The sequence below is a fragment of the Chlorocebus sabaeus genome, chromosome 21, assembly GCF_047675955.1.
Source record: "Chlorocebus sabaeus isolate Y175 chromosome 21, mChlSab1.0.hap1, whole genome shotgun sequence".
Taxonomy (NCBI): domain Eukaryota; kingdom Metazoa; phylum Chordata; class Mammalia; order Primates; family Cercopithecidae; genus Chlorocebus; species Chlorocebus sabaeus.
The window spans coordinates 113715787-113733510 of NC_132924.1; the positions used below are offsets into that span (position 1 = coordinate 113715787).

Genomic DNA, 17724 nt, shown 5'->3' on the forward strand with positions numbered 1-17724 from the left:
GGGACGCACGTTCTATGTCTTAGGCTGTCCCATTATTTCTGTCTAGTAACCAAACCAGAGCATATGGCTTCTTCCCCAACCAACTTCACCCTGGACCATGCTGGGTCAGTCTGAATTGTGATTTGCTGTATGATCCCTTACAAATGCCTCTGCTTGGTCATCTGGGGAGGTTTAGCCTGTATTTCCCAGGCACATGAAATGCCCAAATAAAATTATAGAAGTGTCCTGTTTTAACGCTTTAAAGTTTGATGGAAGAAGATAGGCAGTTATTATTTTTCCATGGTGAGCTGGGAGAGGCAGTGAAAATAGAATCTGTCTCCTCTGATTCACTGAATGGGAGCAAGAAGGAAGTTCATATGCAACCTTGGACTACCCACCTGGCCTCCTCCCCTTCCCTAAACTCAAGCCTCAACTCTAGATGTGGATAAGAAAGGTGGTGGGAGATAGACAGAGGGGTGGTACCAAATCACCTCTGGCTGGGTTAACACACCTGTCCCAGCAAGGAGAATGAATGAGCATATCCAACTCTCAGCCTTTTCCAGCGTGGCCACAAGGTGCAGTTTGCAGGGACCAGTCCAGGTTAAGCCTATTGTATATCAATTAACAACTTATTTTTAGTGTTTTTATGTTTGTTTGTTTTGTTTGTTTTGTTTTGTTTTTTGAGGAGTTTAGCTCTTGTGACCCAGACTGGAGTGCAGTGATGCAATCTTGGCTCACTGCAACCTCTGCTTCCCAGGTTCAAGTGATTCTCCTGCCTCGGCCTCCTGAGTAGCTGGGACTACAGGCGCCCGCCTCCACACCTGGCTAATTCTTGTATTTTTAGTAGAGACAGGGTTTCATTGGCCTGGCTGATCTCCAACTCCTGACCTCAACTGATCCGGTCTGCCTCCCAAAGTGCTAGGATTACAGGCATGAGCCACCACGCCCAGCCCTAATTTTTGTACTTTTTATAGAGATGGGGTTTGGCCAGGCTGGTCTCAAACTCCTGACCTCACGTGATCCACCCGCCTCGGCCTCCCAACGTGCTAGAATTATAGGTGTGAGCCACCGCGCCTGGCCTAATGCACGCTTTTTACTTTCTCTACTGTCCCACTTTGTGTATATGGTTACCCTATCTTTTACCTACCATGAACTTGCAGAGAATTTAGTGCTGAATCAAATTTGACCATTATTGCGTCTTTTCTTCTGATAAGTGAGGGAGTGTAAGGGAGAGAAAGAAAGGCCCTTGAAATTGCTTTGCTGGGTTGGCTGTGCTGTGTCACTTAGTCCACCCATCCTAGGTTTCAACCTACACAACATGTGGAATTGTGGTGATGTGCCATCAAGGTTATGGAAACATGAAACCAACAGCAAGAGACAAAACTGAGACAACATGGAAGACAATCTATAAAGATTTTTTTGAGACTTCTGTCGCCCAGGCTGGAGTGCAGTGGCGTGATCTTGACTCACTGCAATCTCCGCCGCCAGGCTCAAGTGATCTCCCACTTCAGCCTCCAGGCTCAGCTACTACCAACAATGCTGCCACAAATACTCTACAGCCCTTGTTCCAATATTTTCCTAAGATAAATTCTTAAAAGTGGAATTGCGAGATTCAAATAGATTTCTTTTTTTTTCTTTTTTTATTTTTTTGAGACAGAATCTTGCTCTGTTGCCCAGGCTGGAGTGCAGTGGTGTGATCTCGGCTCACTGCAAGCTCCACCTCCTGGGCTCACGCCATTCTCTTGCCTTAGCCTCCCAAGTAGCTGGGACTACAGGCGCATGCTGCCACGCCCAGCTAATTTTTTGTATTTTTAGTAGAGACGGGGTTCACCGTGTTAGCCAGAATGGTCTCAATCTCTTGACCTTGTGATCCGCCCGCCTCGGCCTCCCACAGTGCTGGGATTACAGGCGTGAGCCACCGCGCCCGGCCTAAAATATATTTCAAAGCCACATACTTATTGAATCTATTTGTGCCAAGTGATGGTTATTTTGAAAATGAGATTCTAATACTCCCTTCTAAAACAATAATAAGATATAGTAGCTGTCTGTTCCTTAACCCAATTGTTCCCACACTGGTTTTGCCCTGAATATTTTATAAATTTCTATTTAAGTTAATATGAACATTAAAATTCATACTATGGCACATGCACGGAGGCAATGTATTATATTTTGAGTTTTGTTAACTTTTAAAAGAAAACATATTAAAATTAGAAATTTAAAATTTTTGGCCAGGCGTGGTGGCTCACGCCTGTAATTCCAACACTTTGGGAGGTCGAGGCCTGCAGATCACTTGAGGTCAGGAGTTCCAAACTAGCCTGGCGAACATGGTGAAACCCCCTCTCTACTAAAAAATACAAAAACTAGCCAGGCGAGGTGGTGGGCGCCTGTAGTCCCAGCTACTTGGGAGGCTGAGGCAGGAGAATTACTTGAACCTGGGAGGCAGAGGTTGCTGTGAGCTGAGATCACACCACTGCACTCCAGTGCAGCTACTTGGGAGGCTGAGGCCTGCAGATCACTTGAGGTCAGGAGTTCCAAACTAGCCTGGCGAACATGGTGAAACCCCCTCTCTACTAAAAAATACAAAAACTAGCCAGGCGAGGTGGTGGGCGCCTGTAGTCCCAGCTACTTGGGAGGCTGAGGCAGGAGAATTACTTGAACCTGGGAGGCAGAGGTTGCTGTGAGCTGAGATCACACCACTGCACTCCAGTGCAGCTACTTGGGAGGCTGAGGCAGGAGAATTGCTTGAACCCAGGAGGTGGAGGTTGTAGTGAGCCAAGATCACGGCACTGAACTCCAGCCTGCGTAACAGAGCAAGACTCCGTCTCAAAAAAAAAAAAAAAAAAAAATTTTTGACCAAGTGCAGTGGCTCATGCCTGTAGTCCCAGCACTTCGGAAGGCCAAGGCAGGTGGATTGCTTAAGTCCAGGAGTTTGAGAACAGCCTGGGCAACATGGGGAAACTCTGTCTCTCCTAAAAATACAAAAATTAGCCAGGTACGGTGGTGCGCACCTATAGTCCCAGCTACTCAAGAGGCTAAGGCAGCAGGATCACTTGAGCCCGGGAGGTGGAAGCTGCAGTGAGCCATCATTACATCACTGCACTCTAGCCTGGGTAACAGAGCAAGACCCTGTCTAAAAATAAATAAATAATAAATAAATAAATGTTTTATGACAAATATAACTTTCATATATTACATATAAAGTTTATAAGTAAACCTACAATTTTTAAGTGTACTTTTTTAGAAGACAAAACAACAAAAGGAAATGCATTTGGCACTCTGCTTGAAGTGGTCTGACAAGCCCTTCAGATAAGATCCGCAGTGTGTGGAAGGCCTGGGGATCCTGGGAGGAGGGGTCACAGCCAAGGTCACGGCTCCCTGTACTGGCCCCACTCTCCAGCCAATGATCCCTGCTTTCATTTCCTTCTGAAGGGATGCTTATGACCTCCTGGTTCCTTCCACTGAGGGAAGCTAACCTCTTCCCTAAGCTTGCTGCAAGGGTGACTCACCCCTTCCTTCCCCAAGACCAGGGGAAAAAACGATCACTTGGTTTCCCGTATTTCAACCAGTTGGAAGAGTGGGTCTCGGGCTTATCTGTTCTTTAGCCCCTCTGAACTGCAAGCCAGGGACGAACGTGCCAAAGAGCAGCTGAAGCTAGAGTGGCAATTCTAGGCCCAGCTGGCAAACAGAGGGCTGACGGAATAAACTTTTGCCCACGTCAGCCATTGATTTTAAGGCCAGAGTAAAGGAGAGTCTGACTCCGGCTTCCAAGCATGTCGCTGTCTTTTGCATATGAAAAGTAGAGAACTTAGCTCATCGCTTGCCCTAGTTCCAGGAAGTGCTTGCCTCCTATCACTAAAAGGGGCAGCAGGACCTGGCGCTCTTCCCCCTGAGTAACCAGCACAGGGAATTTCAAGAGAGTCTGGGGTATAAGTGGAGGCCATCTGGTTCAGGTGGCAGAAGAAGGGTTTAGGCTTGGACACACGAAGCTGACAGCCAGTGCCCAGGGCCAGGCTCCTGGGGTAACAAGCAACAATGCGTGTGGGCAGAGAGGCAGTGATGAGGACAGTGAGGAGTCACGGCCCGAAGCGGGCTACACAGTGAACCCGTGGAAAACCAGTCTCACTAAAATCTCTCCAAGAAAGAGCAATCCAGGGCAGCTCCAGGGAAGCAACTCCTAACCCCCAGTCTTCAGCAAGGTGACTGCCAGAAGGAACAGAGGGCTGGTAAAGACAGACCTTGGGGGAGAAGCAGCGAGACCAGGAGTCCAGGAGACTGTGCGGAACGCCAGGAACAAGCAAGGCCAGCCTTGTCCACTTTTGAGGACCTGCGAGGCATCCCATGTGCCCCACCCAGGATCTTTTGGAATCTGAGTTTCTATCCCGCCCTGTGATGGGCTCTCTATAAGTGAGTGTTAGAGCAGCCAGTCTCAACCTCAGCTGTATCATAAAATCATCTGGGGATCTTAAAAAAAATACTGATGCCAGGGCCTACTCTCAGAGATTTTAATTGACCTAAGTATCAGTTGTTTTTAAATCTGCCTCCCCAGCCTTTTTTTTTTTTTTTTTTTCCCAGACACAGGGCCTCACTGTCGCCTAAGCTGGAGTGAAGTGGCACAATCATGCTCACTGCAGCCTCAACCTCCCTGGGCTCAAGTGATCCTCCCGCCTCAGTCTTCCGAGTAGCTGGGACTACAGGTATGTGCCACCGTGTGTAGTTAATTTCTTTTATTTATTTATTTTTGAGATGGAGTCTTGCTTTGTCGCCCAGGCTGGAATGTAGTGATGCAATCTTGGCTCACGCAACCTCCGCCTCCTGGATTCAAGCGATTCTCCTGCCTCAGCCTCCCAAGTAGCTGGGATTACAGGCATGTGCCACCACGACTGGCTAATTTTTGTATTTTTAGTAGAGATGGGGTTGGCCAGGCTGGTCTCAAACTCCTGATCTCCAGTGATCTGCCTGCCTCAGCCTCCCAAAGTGTTGGGATTACAGGCGTGGGCCACTGCACCTGGCCAATTTCTTTTATTTTTTATAGAGATGGGGTCTTGCCATGTTGCTCAGGCTGGTCTCAAACTCTCCTCCCTAGCATTTAAATGTATATTCTAATGCACAACCCAAGATTAAAAATGTTAAGAAATTTAACTGGAGGGGTAGAATCCTACCCCTACTGAATGTTAATTTTAAGACAGCTATAGTTGGCAAGAAATAGTTTAAAGTTCACAGGGTATATTAGCAATGTATGGACATAGATTCTGCAGGTTCTCTGCCTTCTGCAGAAACCAAAGAGAAGAGCCTGGCCAGGAAATCTGTGCCTGAGTCTGCAGGACCTCACAGTTCTCAGCTCCCACTCCTGGTTTCTCTGCAAGTTCCTTATGTTGTAGCAAACAAGATTTCCACCCTCCTGGGCCTCTCTGGTCTCCTGAAGAGGATCTCTGGTCTCCTGAGTCCCACCCTTTTCCTACCCCTTTAGAGGCAGGATCTACATCAAGTCTGGAGGCAGAATGACCAGGACTGCCCTGGGAAGTGGACTTGCCCATATGAATGGAATTCTACAATGCTGTGTGCACTCTCCCTGCCTGTTTCCCCGGGGGCCAGGATTCCTGGATGCTGGCCCTTCCAACATGCTATGCCCTACCTGTCCCCTTCTGCAGACCAGAGTCTCAGTCCACCCCTCTCTGGGCTATACTATGATGAGCCTCCTTCCCTTCATGGTTGAGCACCCCAGACGCCTTGCTCTCTACATTCATGGAGATGGGCGTCAGCTCTTCCTGCACTTGACGTACCACTGTGTCCTCTGTATAGGATTCCCCTGGCCCCATACCCTGAGATGACACCCAGTCCTCACAGAAGTGCAGTTCACTCCTCTAGACATAACAGGATGGCAGAGGAAGGCAGTAATGGGGAGTTTTATCTTCCCATCTTTTGTAACACCAGCAACGAGGATTTTTTTTTCTACGTCACTCTTCAGTCTTTACATAAAGTTCCACATGATAAATTCCCAGCTGAGTTCAATTCCAGGAAAAGTTTTGTTCTGAGAATTAATTTGTATGGTTTCTGTTGTCCAAAATCCCAAACTATGCAACCCAGTGTATTTTTGTTTGTCCCTAAGCTGCCAGAAAACTTACAGCCAAATGCGTTATCCAAGTGTTGTAATCTGCTAAATGCAGGCCACTCCGAAGGTCCACATTCCTTTTGCTTTGCTTTGTTTTCTCCTGAGCATTTCTGTACATACTTGCTTTTAGTCTAAGTTATCACACTCTGCCCAAACCAGTCATCAGGTCCTGCCTCTTGATCCTGGCATCCTTTCAGCTTCTCCTGCTCCTCAGTAATTCTGGCCTGGGTGTTGCAAAAAGTCTTGGTCTCTTCCTCCTCCTCCAGGCCTCCCCAACCAACAACCAGAAGGAGCGCATCACTCTTGCTTCAGTGCATACTCCTGCCTCCTTCTGGCAGATCCTTCCTTCCCTGTGCCTCTGCCCTGACAGCCCCCGCCTCACCTCTCCCTAGCATGCACTCACATCCTGCAACCCGCAGCCACGCTGAATTCCCCTCACTGGCCTCTCCTAGACCCTCTTGGTGACTTTGTACATTCTGTCCTTTCAGCCTGAAACAACCTTCCCTGCTGTTTCCTTGGTGAGGTGGTTTTCAGGGCTTAGCCCAAGCATCACCTATCTGTGGGGCTTCCCTGCAGCGACTCCTCTCTGGGCTGCCCTAGCTCTACGCCATGCAACCCTCACAGCCAGGCTGGGCCAGGACTGGTTTTACTTTTTTGTTTGACTACCCAGCTAGGATGGCGTTCCTCGAAGGAAGGGGGACGTCTCATTCCTCGCTGTGCCACTGATGTCTAGCATGCATGCCTTGCACACAGAGCTGTTTAAGGGGATGAATAGAATACTTGACACACAATTTTATTAATCTTCCAGAATGAAAGGACTGGAGGCCAGGCACAATGGCTCATGCCTGTAATCCCAGCACTTTGTGAGGCCAAGGCGGGCAGATCACCCGGGGTCAGGAGTTTGAGACCAGCCTGGCCAACATGGTGAAACTCCGTCTCTACTAAAAATACAAAAATTAGCTGGACGTGGTGGTGGGCGCCTGTAATCCCAGCTACTCAAGAAGCTGAGACAGGAGAATTGCTTGAACCCAGGGGGCGGAGGTTGCAGTGGGCTGAGACCGGGCCACTGCACTCCAGCCTGGGTGACAGAGCAAGACTCTGACTCAAAAAAATAAAAATAAAAAACAAACAAAAGGACTGGAGGCCAGCCTCCCGCCAGCCTTTTCATTACCAGGCCTCAGAAACCGTCTCTGACACACACACACACTCACACACACTCCTCTCAGAGTTCTGCTCCCTCCCACACTGCCCACCCAAAGACTTTCTACTCCACTCTTTTGGTATCTGATATTTGATGATGTAAGGAGAAGGGATTTCTTTCTCTTCTTTTATGTGGTAACCGCAGAGGGTGTAAGAGTTTACTAACAAGATTACTGTAGCACGCCTATTACAACTCTGTTACCCCCAGCCCATTACTGTCCGATGTCATTTGGAACCTTGGGGAAGTCACATTCCTGAATCGCATCTGAACAGCAGCTGGAAGTCAGCACCAGCTGGTTAAGGCAGGGTCACTGCACTTCCCTTGCCCAATTTACGCCCCTGGAGAGCCCTGACCAGCTTCCTGCTTCCCGTCCCAGGCCCCCCATAACAAGATTCCACGGCTGAGGTCTGACTTTGCTCCGTGGTCTCACCCAGCTCTCTGTGACCCTCCTAATACGACTGTGTCCAGACTTCCCCTGGGCTCCATCTGCTCCCAACTCCACCCTTGGGGACAAAGTGGAAGAAGTAAGACCATTCAATCATCTTTACCTTCTTGCTTTCCCAAGACTGCAAATGCTGACCGCGGTGAGGGGAGCCCAGCTGCTCAGCCGCCTCGATGCCCTGCGCTTGCACGCGCACGCACACACTCACACACACTCGCACACACAGACACACAAGCGCGCGCACACACTCGCACACACACACACAGACCCGCGCGCGCACACACACAGACAAGCGCGCGTACACACACTCACACAGACACAAACACGCGCGGACACACGCGCACACACTCACACTCGCACTCGCGCCCCGAGGGACCCAGCACAACGCAGGGCGGGGGTCTGCAGGCTTTCTGCAGGTCCCCGAGGCGCGCGGGACGGCGGCGTCCGGGCTCAGCCCTGGGAGTCAGCCAGAGCCCGGAAGGGACGCCTGGATCGCGCTCTGCACAAGTCCCGGGACCAGGCGGGAACTCAGACTCCCGTCTGCAGAGCCACTTCCCCCGTCAGGGCTCGGGTCGCGCGAGCCGTTTCCTCCCTCCCCCGCGCGTCCCCTCCTCCGTTCCCTTTCCCTCCCCAGCTCGACCCTGCACCCCCGGACCCGGCCCGGCCCTACCTTCCCGCGGGCGGCGGCTACGCGGGCTCTGGGGCGTATCTGGGGGGCTCCGGGGCGGGCCAGGACGGCTGGCGGCACGGCTCGGGGGCGGGCGGCGGCGGGGGCCGGGGAGGCCATGGCTCTCCGCCCTCCGCCCCTTTGTCCGCCGAGCCTCCCCCGGCCGCCCGCAAGCCCCTGGGGGTCCCCGCCGCGCGCGCTCCCGTGGGGTCCCCGCCGCCCCCGGCCCCAGCGGCTCGCTTCCCTCCCTCGGCCGGCCCAGCGCAGGCTCGCCCGCTGCCCCTGCCTTCTCTTCCCGCGGCTCCGCGACGATCTGCGCGACGCGCGCCCCCTCCTCCCGACCCATCCCGCCCGGCCCAGTGAGCTAATCCGCAGCTGGCGGGCGCCCGGCCGGTTGCCACGGCAACCCCTCTCCCAGGGCCCGGCCCCGCGCGGAGCAGCGGTAAACAGGACCTTCTGCCGGACTCGCCCCCTCGCCTCTCGGGGTGGGGGAGAGGTGGCTTAACCCTTCCTGGGAGGACGCCCGCCGCGCGCCGGCTCCCTTCCACCCGGGCCCGGGCGGATTCGCGAGGTGCTCCCGGCCCGGGGCTGAGAGCTGGACGTCCAAGCCAAGGGAACGGCGGCCACATGCCCGGCCCCGCTCACTCCAGGCGGTTAACACACTCTTGGCACTGGGCCCGGGTCGGGGGCACCCCGGGCAGTAAGTCAGGCACCGCCCTTGCCCCAGGCAGCTTGCCGTCGGGCAGGGGTAATGACAGTCATGAGACGGGCGATGAGGGTGATGGAGGCCGGAGAGGGCCCAGGGCCAAGCGCCCTGCAGAAGGTCTCCCAGACCGGGCGGGAAGGGAGGAGGTCAGGAAAAGCTTCCAAGAGAAGTGACTTCATAGACCCGCTGCCCGCACTCACGCAGGACACCGTCAAGGGACACAGACTGCAGGATGCGGGCTGCCAAGCAGAAGTCTGCAGGGAAATGCCGTGGGCGCAGGGAAGACGGTCTGGAATACGGGTTGGGGCCTTCGAGGAAGTTCCCTGGAGCTTTGACCGGGCCGGGAACACTTAATAGTATTTGCATAGGTGGAAGAAAGTGGGGGAAAGGAAAGGGTTCTGAGTGGAGAGAAGAGCACCAGCGGAGGCCAGAAGCGGAGGCTAGGCATTTCAGAAACAGCCGAGTGAGGACTAGTGGTGAATCCGGTCTGTTAGGTAGGCTTGGCCAGATTTCAAGTGGGGGACGGAACGTTTTTGAGCAGAGGAGTGCCCTGGTGACAGTGAGGGGGGCCTGGCGGGGTGATTTGCGCGCGGTGGGAGCAGGCTTCAGGTCCATCTCCACACCAGAGGATGGCCATCCTCGTCTTTAGCTTAGTGACTTCCAGAAGGACTGGGAGCCATGGTCCTGCGGGACAGCAAAGAGGCCTAAAGTTCAGGCAAGTGGGAAAGAGAGAAGAGAGGCTTAGCCTTACAAATCCACAGAAGGAGTGTGCGCGCGAGAGAAAGGCAGAAGGGAGACAGTGAAAAATAAAAGATGGGTGTAATGACGTAATACTGCCCAGGCAGTGCCTATAGACTGGGCGCCTGAGATTTGAGGGACTTGTTCAAAGTCACAGGAAAAAAAGCTGTTTTCTTCTCAGCTGAGGGTTTTATGCATTCTGGGAACTCTTTGAAGCTTTTCCAGGGCTTACGAAGTTCCTTAAACTCCTCATGACATACCCATTTTAACTAAGCATAGTCAACTTTTAGAGCCCACATTTGCAAAGTGCAAGCTTTTTTTTTTAAGTGTAAGCATTTAAAATATTGTTTTGTTTGTTGAAGCATTATTCAGTAAGTTTTTCACTTTCTAAATAAAGATCAGAGGCTTGACTTTTTTTTTTTTTTTTTTTTTTTTTTTTTTTTTTGAGACAGAGTCTTGCTTTGTTGCCCAGGCTGGAGTGCAGTGGCACGATCTCAGCTCACTGCAAGCTCCGCCTCCCAGATTCACGCCATTCTCCTGCCTCAGCTTCCCAGGCTTGGCTTGTTTTTTACTGATTGATTGATTGAGGCAATCTCAGTCTCTCACCCACAGTGGAATGCAGTGGTGCGATCATAGCTCACTGCAGCCTCGAACTCCTGGGCTCAAGTAATCTTCCACCTCAGCCTCCCAGTTAGCTAGGACTACAGATGTATGCCATCATGGTTGGCTTTTTATTTTTTGTAGGTCTTGCTATGTTGCCCCGGCTAATCTTGAACTCCTGGCCTCAAGTGATCCTCATGATTTGGCCTCCCAAAGTGTTGGTATTATAGATGTGAGCCATCATGCCTGGCCAAGACTTGGCTTCTTGAGGGTTAATTATTCCCAGGACTGCCAAAACATATAAGAAAGCAAACTGGTGCGATCTTGGCTCACTGCAACCTCCACCTCCTGGGTTCAAGCAATTCTTTGGCCTCAGCCTCCTGAGTAGCTGGGATTACAGGTGTCTGCCTGTAATTTTCTTGTATTTTTAGTAGTCGCAGGGTTTCACCATCTTGGCTAGGCTGGTCTTAAAAACTCCTGACCTCATGATCCACCTGCGTTGGCCTCCCAAAGTGCTGGGATTATAGGCATGAGCCAGCGCGCGTGGCCTTTTTTTTTTTTTTTTTTGAGACAGATTCTCACTCTGTCACCTAGGCTAGAGTACAGTGGTGTGGTCTTGGCTCACTGAAGCCTCTGCCTCCCGAGTTCAAGTGATTCTTCTGCCTCAGCCTCCCATGCGGCTGGGATTACAGGCGTCCGCCATCATGCCCAGCTAATTTTTGTATTTTTAGTAGAAACAGGGTTTCACCGTGTTGGCCAGGCTGGTCTCGAACTCTTGACCTCCAGTGATCCTCCCACCTCAGCTTCCCAGAGTGCTGAGATTATATTATATAGGTGTGAGCCACTGTGCCTGGCCTTCCACTCCCTCGTCTTTGACTTCCAGACACTAACTTGTTTTAGGAAAGTAACTCCTGCCTTAGTTCCTGGGGTCTGAGCCTGATGACCTTTGTGTATTTCTAACCCTGCCTGCCTCTCACAGCCCCCAGCCCTCCAACTTCTCAGAGCTGGCTGCTCCCATTGCTGAGTCATCCTGTGGTTCTGACCATGACAGGTGTCCCACATATGGCCCCCTCCCTCCTTCCCCATGTGGCCCTGCCCCTGCTGGCTCCCTGGAGAAGGGAGACAAGGTAGCCCATGATAGCCCTCCAAGGCTGGTGCTACACGTTGGAGCCTGGAGGGGCCTCTCAGTCATCCCCTCTTCTCCTGTTCCTGGTGCTGACAACTCCAACAGTATATTCGTCCTCTGCCTTCCTTCTCTGTCCACAGCTTCTCTTCATGTTGGAGAATGAAGCTTAGGGTAGGAGATTATGTCTGGCCTCAAGTTGGGAAAAGTGAGGGTGAGAGGAAAGGGTCAAGTTGATTTCTCTTTTGAGTATTTAATCTTGCTTCTTTATATTTTATTTTATTTTATTTATTATTATTATTTTGAGACAGAGTCTTGCTCTGTCGCCCAGGCTGGAGTGCAGTGGTGCAATCTCAGCTCATTGTAACCTCTGCCTCCCGGGTTCAAGTGATTCTCCTGCCTCAGCCTCCCAAGTAGCTGGTATTGCAGGTGTACACCACCACACCCGGCTAATTTTTGTATTTTTAGTAGAGATGGGGTTTTGCCATGTTGACCAGGCTGGTCTCAAACTCTTGACCTCCGGTGATCCCCTCACCTTGGCCTCCCAAAGTGCCGGGATTACCAGCATGAGTCACCGTGCCCAGTCTTTTTTATTTTATTTTAAAATGTATTTTAATTTGTTTATATTGAGACAGGGTCTTGCTATGTTGCCCAGGCTGGCCTCAAACTCCCCACTTCAGCCTCCTGAATAGTAACCTTGTTTCCTCCACGCAGAGCAGCCCTGGGCCACTGCCCAGGAGAAAGAACATTTCTTCCTTCCTCTCCTCCTTTTCCTCCAGCGTCCTGCTGAGGAGCGCAGACCTTGATTGGAGAGGCACGTTCAGCTTTGCAGCAGGTTGCTCAGCCTCTAAATCCCAGTTTTTTAAACCTTCATCTGTAGGGTGGAAATGGCAATGGCTGTGACCTCCTAAGAGCACTGTTGTGAGGTTTTAATATGGTGCCTGGTCCATGGGAGGACTCACAGGTACTCTCCTGTTGGTTATTATTATTTTCCTAATCTCCTTCCCCCCCACTCCATGAACACAGAGCGTCAAGGTTGAAGAATGGCAGGCAGGCAGTTTTTCTTCTCCTGCATCAGTGCTCAATTCCCCCTCCCTCCCCACCCCTTGTAGGTCCAGGACCATCTACCAGCACACACAGGCAACAGAGCTGGCTTTATCTTAGCCATAAGCCAAGGGAGTAGTGCATTCAATGGGCCCGCGGCTCTGTCTCTTGCTCCGACAGTGTTTGGGTGGAACAGACCCTCTCTTCCAGGTTCTGACTGCCCTCCAATAAAAATAAAAATAAAGAAACCAGGCAGGACGTGGTGGCTTATGGCTGTAATCCCAGCACATTGGGAGGCCAGGGAGGGCAGATCACCTGAGGTCAGGAATTCGAGACCAGCCTGGCCAACGTGGTGAAACCCTGTCTCTACTAAAAATACAAAAATTAGCCAGGCATGGTGGCAGGTACCTGTAATCCCAGCTACTCTAGAGGCTGACGCAGGAGAATCAATCGCTCGAACCTAGGAGGGCAGGCAGGTGGTGACGAGACAGAAGAAAGATCCTGCCAGCCAAGAGGCCAAGAAGGAATGGATCACAGTGACCCAAGCAGGGGAGCCAGATCTCAAGGGGATGGGTTGAGTCAGGGATGCCCCAAGGAACTGCACTGCCTGTACCTTCCAGAGGAGGGAGCCACAGTGAGGACATGGATTGGATCTTGATCCAGAACTCTCCCTCCAGAGGAGCTGGCTCTGGGCAGAGCTGATGCTCACGGGTTTCATGGGGTAACAAAAAGAACATGGGTTGAGCCAGACAGGTCTGGGTCTGTAGGACCTCAGATAAAGCACATAACCCGTTGGGGCTTGGTTTTCCCATCCATGAAATGGCAGGAGTGATGCTTCCTTGTTCAGAGTTGCAGGGCGGACCTAATGCCATGACTGGTCAAAGTGCCTGGGACAAAAATGATGCTCTGTCAACATTTACATCCAAAAGGAATCTCAGTGGAAATGAAAACATTTGAGAGAGTGTCTGAAGGCTCTTTCTCAGGCTCTGTCTTCTGCCTTGATGGGTGGGGCTAGCCTTGTCATATCCCTTGGTACTTCCCATTTCCCGTGGTTTCTTTCTTTTTTTTTTTTTTCTTTTGAGACGGAGCCTTGCTCTTGTTGCCCAGGCTGGAGTGAGTGGTGTGATCTTGGCTGACCGCATAGGTGCATAGGTGAAAGGTATACATGGGAGGCTGGGGCGGGAGGATCACTTGAGCCCGGGAGTCCTGGGTTGTGGTGTACTTTGCCAATCCAGTGTCTGCATTAAATTCAGCATCAATATGGTGACCTCCTGGGAGCAAGGGATCGCCAGGTTGCCTGAGGAGGGGTTAATTGGCCCAGGTCAGAAATGGAACAGGTCAAAACTCGCGTGCTAATCTGTAGGGGGATCGCACCTGTGGATAGCCACTGCACTCCAGCCTGGGCAACATATCAGAATCCATCTGTAGAAAAAAAACTGGAAATATTTACGCTGGGTTCAGTGGCTCATGCTTGTAATCTCAGTCTCAGCACTTTGGGAGACCGAGGCAAGTGAATCACTTGAGCCCATAAGTTCAAGACCAGCCTGACAACATGATGAAACCGTCTCTACTAAAGATACCAAAAAATTAGCCAGGCGTGGTGGCGCACGCCTATAATCTCAGCTACTCAGGAGGCTGAGGCATGCGAATCACTTGAACCTGGGAGGCAGATGTTGCAGTGAGCAGAGATTGCGCCACTGCACTCCGGCCTGGGCGACAGAGCAAGACCTTGTCTCAAAAAAAAAAAAAAAAAAAAAAAAAAAAAAGATGATAATTGAATTATATTTAAAAAGAAAATAAAAAAGCTATACACACAGTAGATGATTGATGGACAAGAGGTTTATTGATTGATTGATCATCTGGAGAGCTGGTGTGGGGAGAAGAATCACATGTCTGTGCTTAGACAAGTTTGGATGAGGTAGAGCAAGGAAGGAACTTATCTTAAGGGCTGGGAAAAGTACACAGCCTTGGCATCCCTCCCATCCATAGACCAAAGCCCTGCAGGCTCAGAGCCCACCGACCATCTTAGAGAGGCTCTAAGTCAGGGCTGACAGATGTCGGGCTTCCCCTTCTAGTCTCTTGCTGGCACCTGATGCCTTTCCTCCACAGAAGGCCACCTCCCTCCTGCTCTCTCATTCTGTCTCTAACCCCATCCTCGGCCCATTCTCCCACCTAGACACAGCTGGGTGCCAGTTCCTTGCAGTCCCTGCTGGCTGCCTCTCTCTGAGGAAACAAAACCAAGCCAAGCATCCTACCCAAACCTCAAAACCAGGCTTGGTTTGTTATTGGTCCCAATCAGATGCAATCCAGGAGGTGTGGGATGGGAGTGGGAGGGATGGGGGGAGCGGAGGCCACCCAGGAGTGTGCAGAGCCCAGACTGAAGCCCCAGGGCTCTTTCATCCTCCCTGGCTGCAAAGGGCTGGTCTTTGGCGGAGATGCCTCTGTGCCCTCTGTCCTCCCAGGATGCTCTCACACCTACCGCTTTCGCTGGGACTGTAAGATGAGCAGCTGTTGAGGCCCACTAGGGGTGCTGTGGGGCAGATGGTCTTTGTTTTTACCATGGATGGCTGACCTTTCCCGGCTTACCATGGGGAATCTGGGAGAATCTCTGCATTGGCAGATAGCATCTCAACATACCGTTTTGAGATAAGAACCATTTCTGTTTCATTTCATGACCCTAATTTATTTTGGACTGTCTTTTTTTTCACACAAAGAATTAAAGTGTTTGTAACTTTATAAAGACTGGCATGTTTATGACAAAAAGCAAAGAACAAAGGTGTGAACTTTCCAGGTCATTCACCACTAAGCAATGTCTCAAATATGAAGCCTGCCACGCCAAGTCCCCTCTATACTTATATTCTTTCTGCTCCTTTTGGACGATGTATTTGAACAGTAAAAAAAAGGAACAAGAATGCGGTGATTTGGATTTAGAGGCATGGCTTTCTGTGTTTAAGCTGTTGTAGCTGTTTGTGGTCACTGTGATTTCAGAATACAGGAGGACAGTCAGGCCAGTGAATCCAAGTCTTTTGCATGGACTTCTGTGCACGGGATGCAAGGCACCTACCTCTTGCTTCTGAGAGCCTTCCCTGCCTATTTTCTGGCCCAACGAGGCAATCTCTTCAGAGTCAGGAGAAGGAGTGAGGTAATACTCTTCATTAAAGAATTTTTTTTTTTTTTTTTTTTTTTTAAACAGAGTCTCACTGTCTCACCAGGCTGGAGTGCAGTGGTGTGATCTCGGCTCACTGCAACCTCTGACTCCCTGGTTCAAGGGATTCTCCTGCCTCAGCCTCCCGAGTAGCTGGGATTACAGGCACGTGCCACCATGCCCAGCTAATTTTTGTATTTTTAGTAGAGAGAGGGTTTCACCATGTTGGCCAGGATGGTCTTGATCTCCTGACCTCGTGATCCGCCTGCCTTGGCCTCCCAAAGTGCTGGGATTACAGGTGTGAGCCACCGCGCCCAGCCCTCATTAAAGATTTTAATCATGCCAGACATAGTGGCTCATGCCTGTAGTCTCAGCACTTTAGGAGGCCGAGGCAGCATGATCACTTGAGGCCAGGGGCACAAGACCAGCATGGGCAACATAGTGAGATCCCCATTTCTACAAAAAATAAAAAATTAGCTGGCTGTGGTGGCACACACCCGGGAGGTTGAGGCTACAGTGAGCCATGATCTCATCACTGCACTCCAGCCTGGGCAACAGAACAGGACTCTGTCTCACCTGTCTCAAAAAACAAACAAAAACAACAACAAGAAAGGAGAAAATACTTTATTTTATTATTTTTTTTTTGAGACAGAGTCTCACTCTGTCACCCAGGCTGGAGTGCGATGGTGTGATCTCGGCTCACTACAACCTCTGCCTTCCAGGTTCAAGCAATTCTCCTGCTTCAGCCTCCCTAGTAGCTGGGATTACAGGTGCATACCACCATGCCCAGCTAAGTTTTGTATTTTTAGTAGATATGAGGTTTCACCATGTTGGCCAGGCTGGTCTTGATCTCCTGACCTCAGGTTTTTTTTTTTTTTTTGAGATGTAGTCTCACTCTGTTGGCCAGGCTGGAGTGCAGTGGCATGATTTGGCTCACTGCAGCCTCTGCCTCCTGGGTTCAAGCAATTCTCCTGCCTCAGCCTCCCGAGTAACTGGGACTACAAGCATGTGCCACCGTGCCCAACTAATTTTTGTATTTTTAGTAGAGACGGGGTTTCACCATGTTAGCCAGCATGGTCTCGAACTGCTGACCTCGTGATCCACCTGCCTCGGACTCCCAAAGTGCTGGGATTACAGGTGTGAGCCACTGCGCCTGGCCAAGAAGAAAATTTTAATCACACCAGGTTATGAGCTAGGCATTACATCCATGTCCTCATTCCTCATTGCCAGATCACCCTCTCTCTACCAAGATCCACCCCAGGCCCAAGGTCAGCCTTCAGACCTCCAAATGACTGTACAGCACTGCACTGCCTCTCAGAGGCCACACCTTGCTTGAGAGAACATATTCTGAAAGCTCTAATATCCATCCCCTTCCTACCTCTCTCAGACTAAGTCAAATCAAAATACAAAAGATTGGCTAAAGGCAAGCCAGGTGATATACCACTGCTCGTGCTGGGAGTGTGACTTTGGGTGAGTCAACTTCCCTCTCTGGGTGTCAGATTCCTGGGGAGATCACAGGGGCTGTCTGGTCCCTCCCAGCCCCAGCCTTCTCATGTAGGCAAAAAAGCGCAAGAGCAGTGGTCTGTTCTCATTCTCACTCTATGTTTTCCTGAATATGTGCTGGGCAGTGTTAATGCATTACAGAGATTACCTAGTAGGTAGGTTCTAATATTAGCCTCTTCTAGAGATGAAGCAGCAACCAAAAAGGGGTTGGCTGCCTTGCCCAGGGCCACTGCCAGGGAGTACTGGGGCTGATATGAGCCCAGGCAGTCTGAGCCCAGGACGGCACCATCTTGGCTTTGTGGCCAGGACAAGCTTTAGAACAGAGAAGTTAACAGGGCTTGGTGGGGCATGGTGGCTCGCTCCTGTAATCCCAGCACTTTGGGAGACTGAGAGCGGATCACCTGAGATCAGGAGTTCGAGACCAGCCTGGCCAACATGGCGAAACCCCATCTCTACCAAAAATACAA

At 50.9% G+C, this 17724-nt stretch overlaps 1 protein-coding gene across 8 annotated transcripts in view; it reads right to left on the bottom strand.

Moving 5' to 3' along the window:
• Window positions 1-8716, bottom strand: part of DENND2A (DENN domain containing 2A) — a 127434-nt gene extending 118718 nt beyond the window's left edge. For 2 of the 8 annotated variants that reach the window (XM_037991172.2, XM_037991170.2), the window contains exon 1: window positions 7838-8302. The gene's annotated coding sequence lies outside the window, so the exon portion shown is untranslated. Of the gene's footprint in view, window positions 1-7837; window positions 8303-8401 lie in introns of those variants that run through there. The other 6 variants (XM_073009405.1, XM_073009406.1, XM_037991169.2 and 3 more) reach the window with 5 other exon arrangements.
• Between the last annotated feature and the right edge of the window lie 9008 nt (window positions 8717-17724).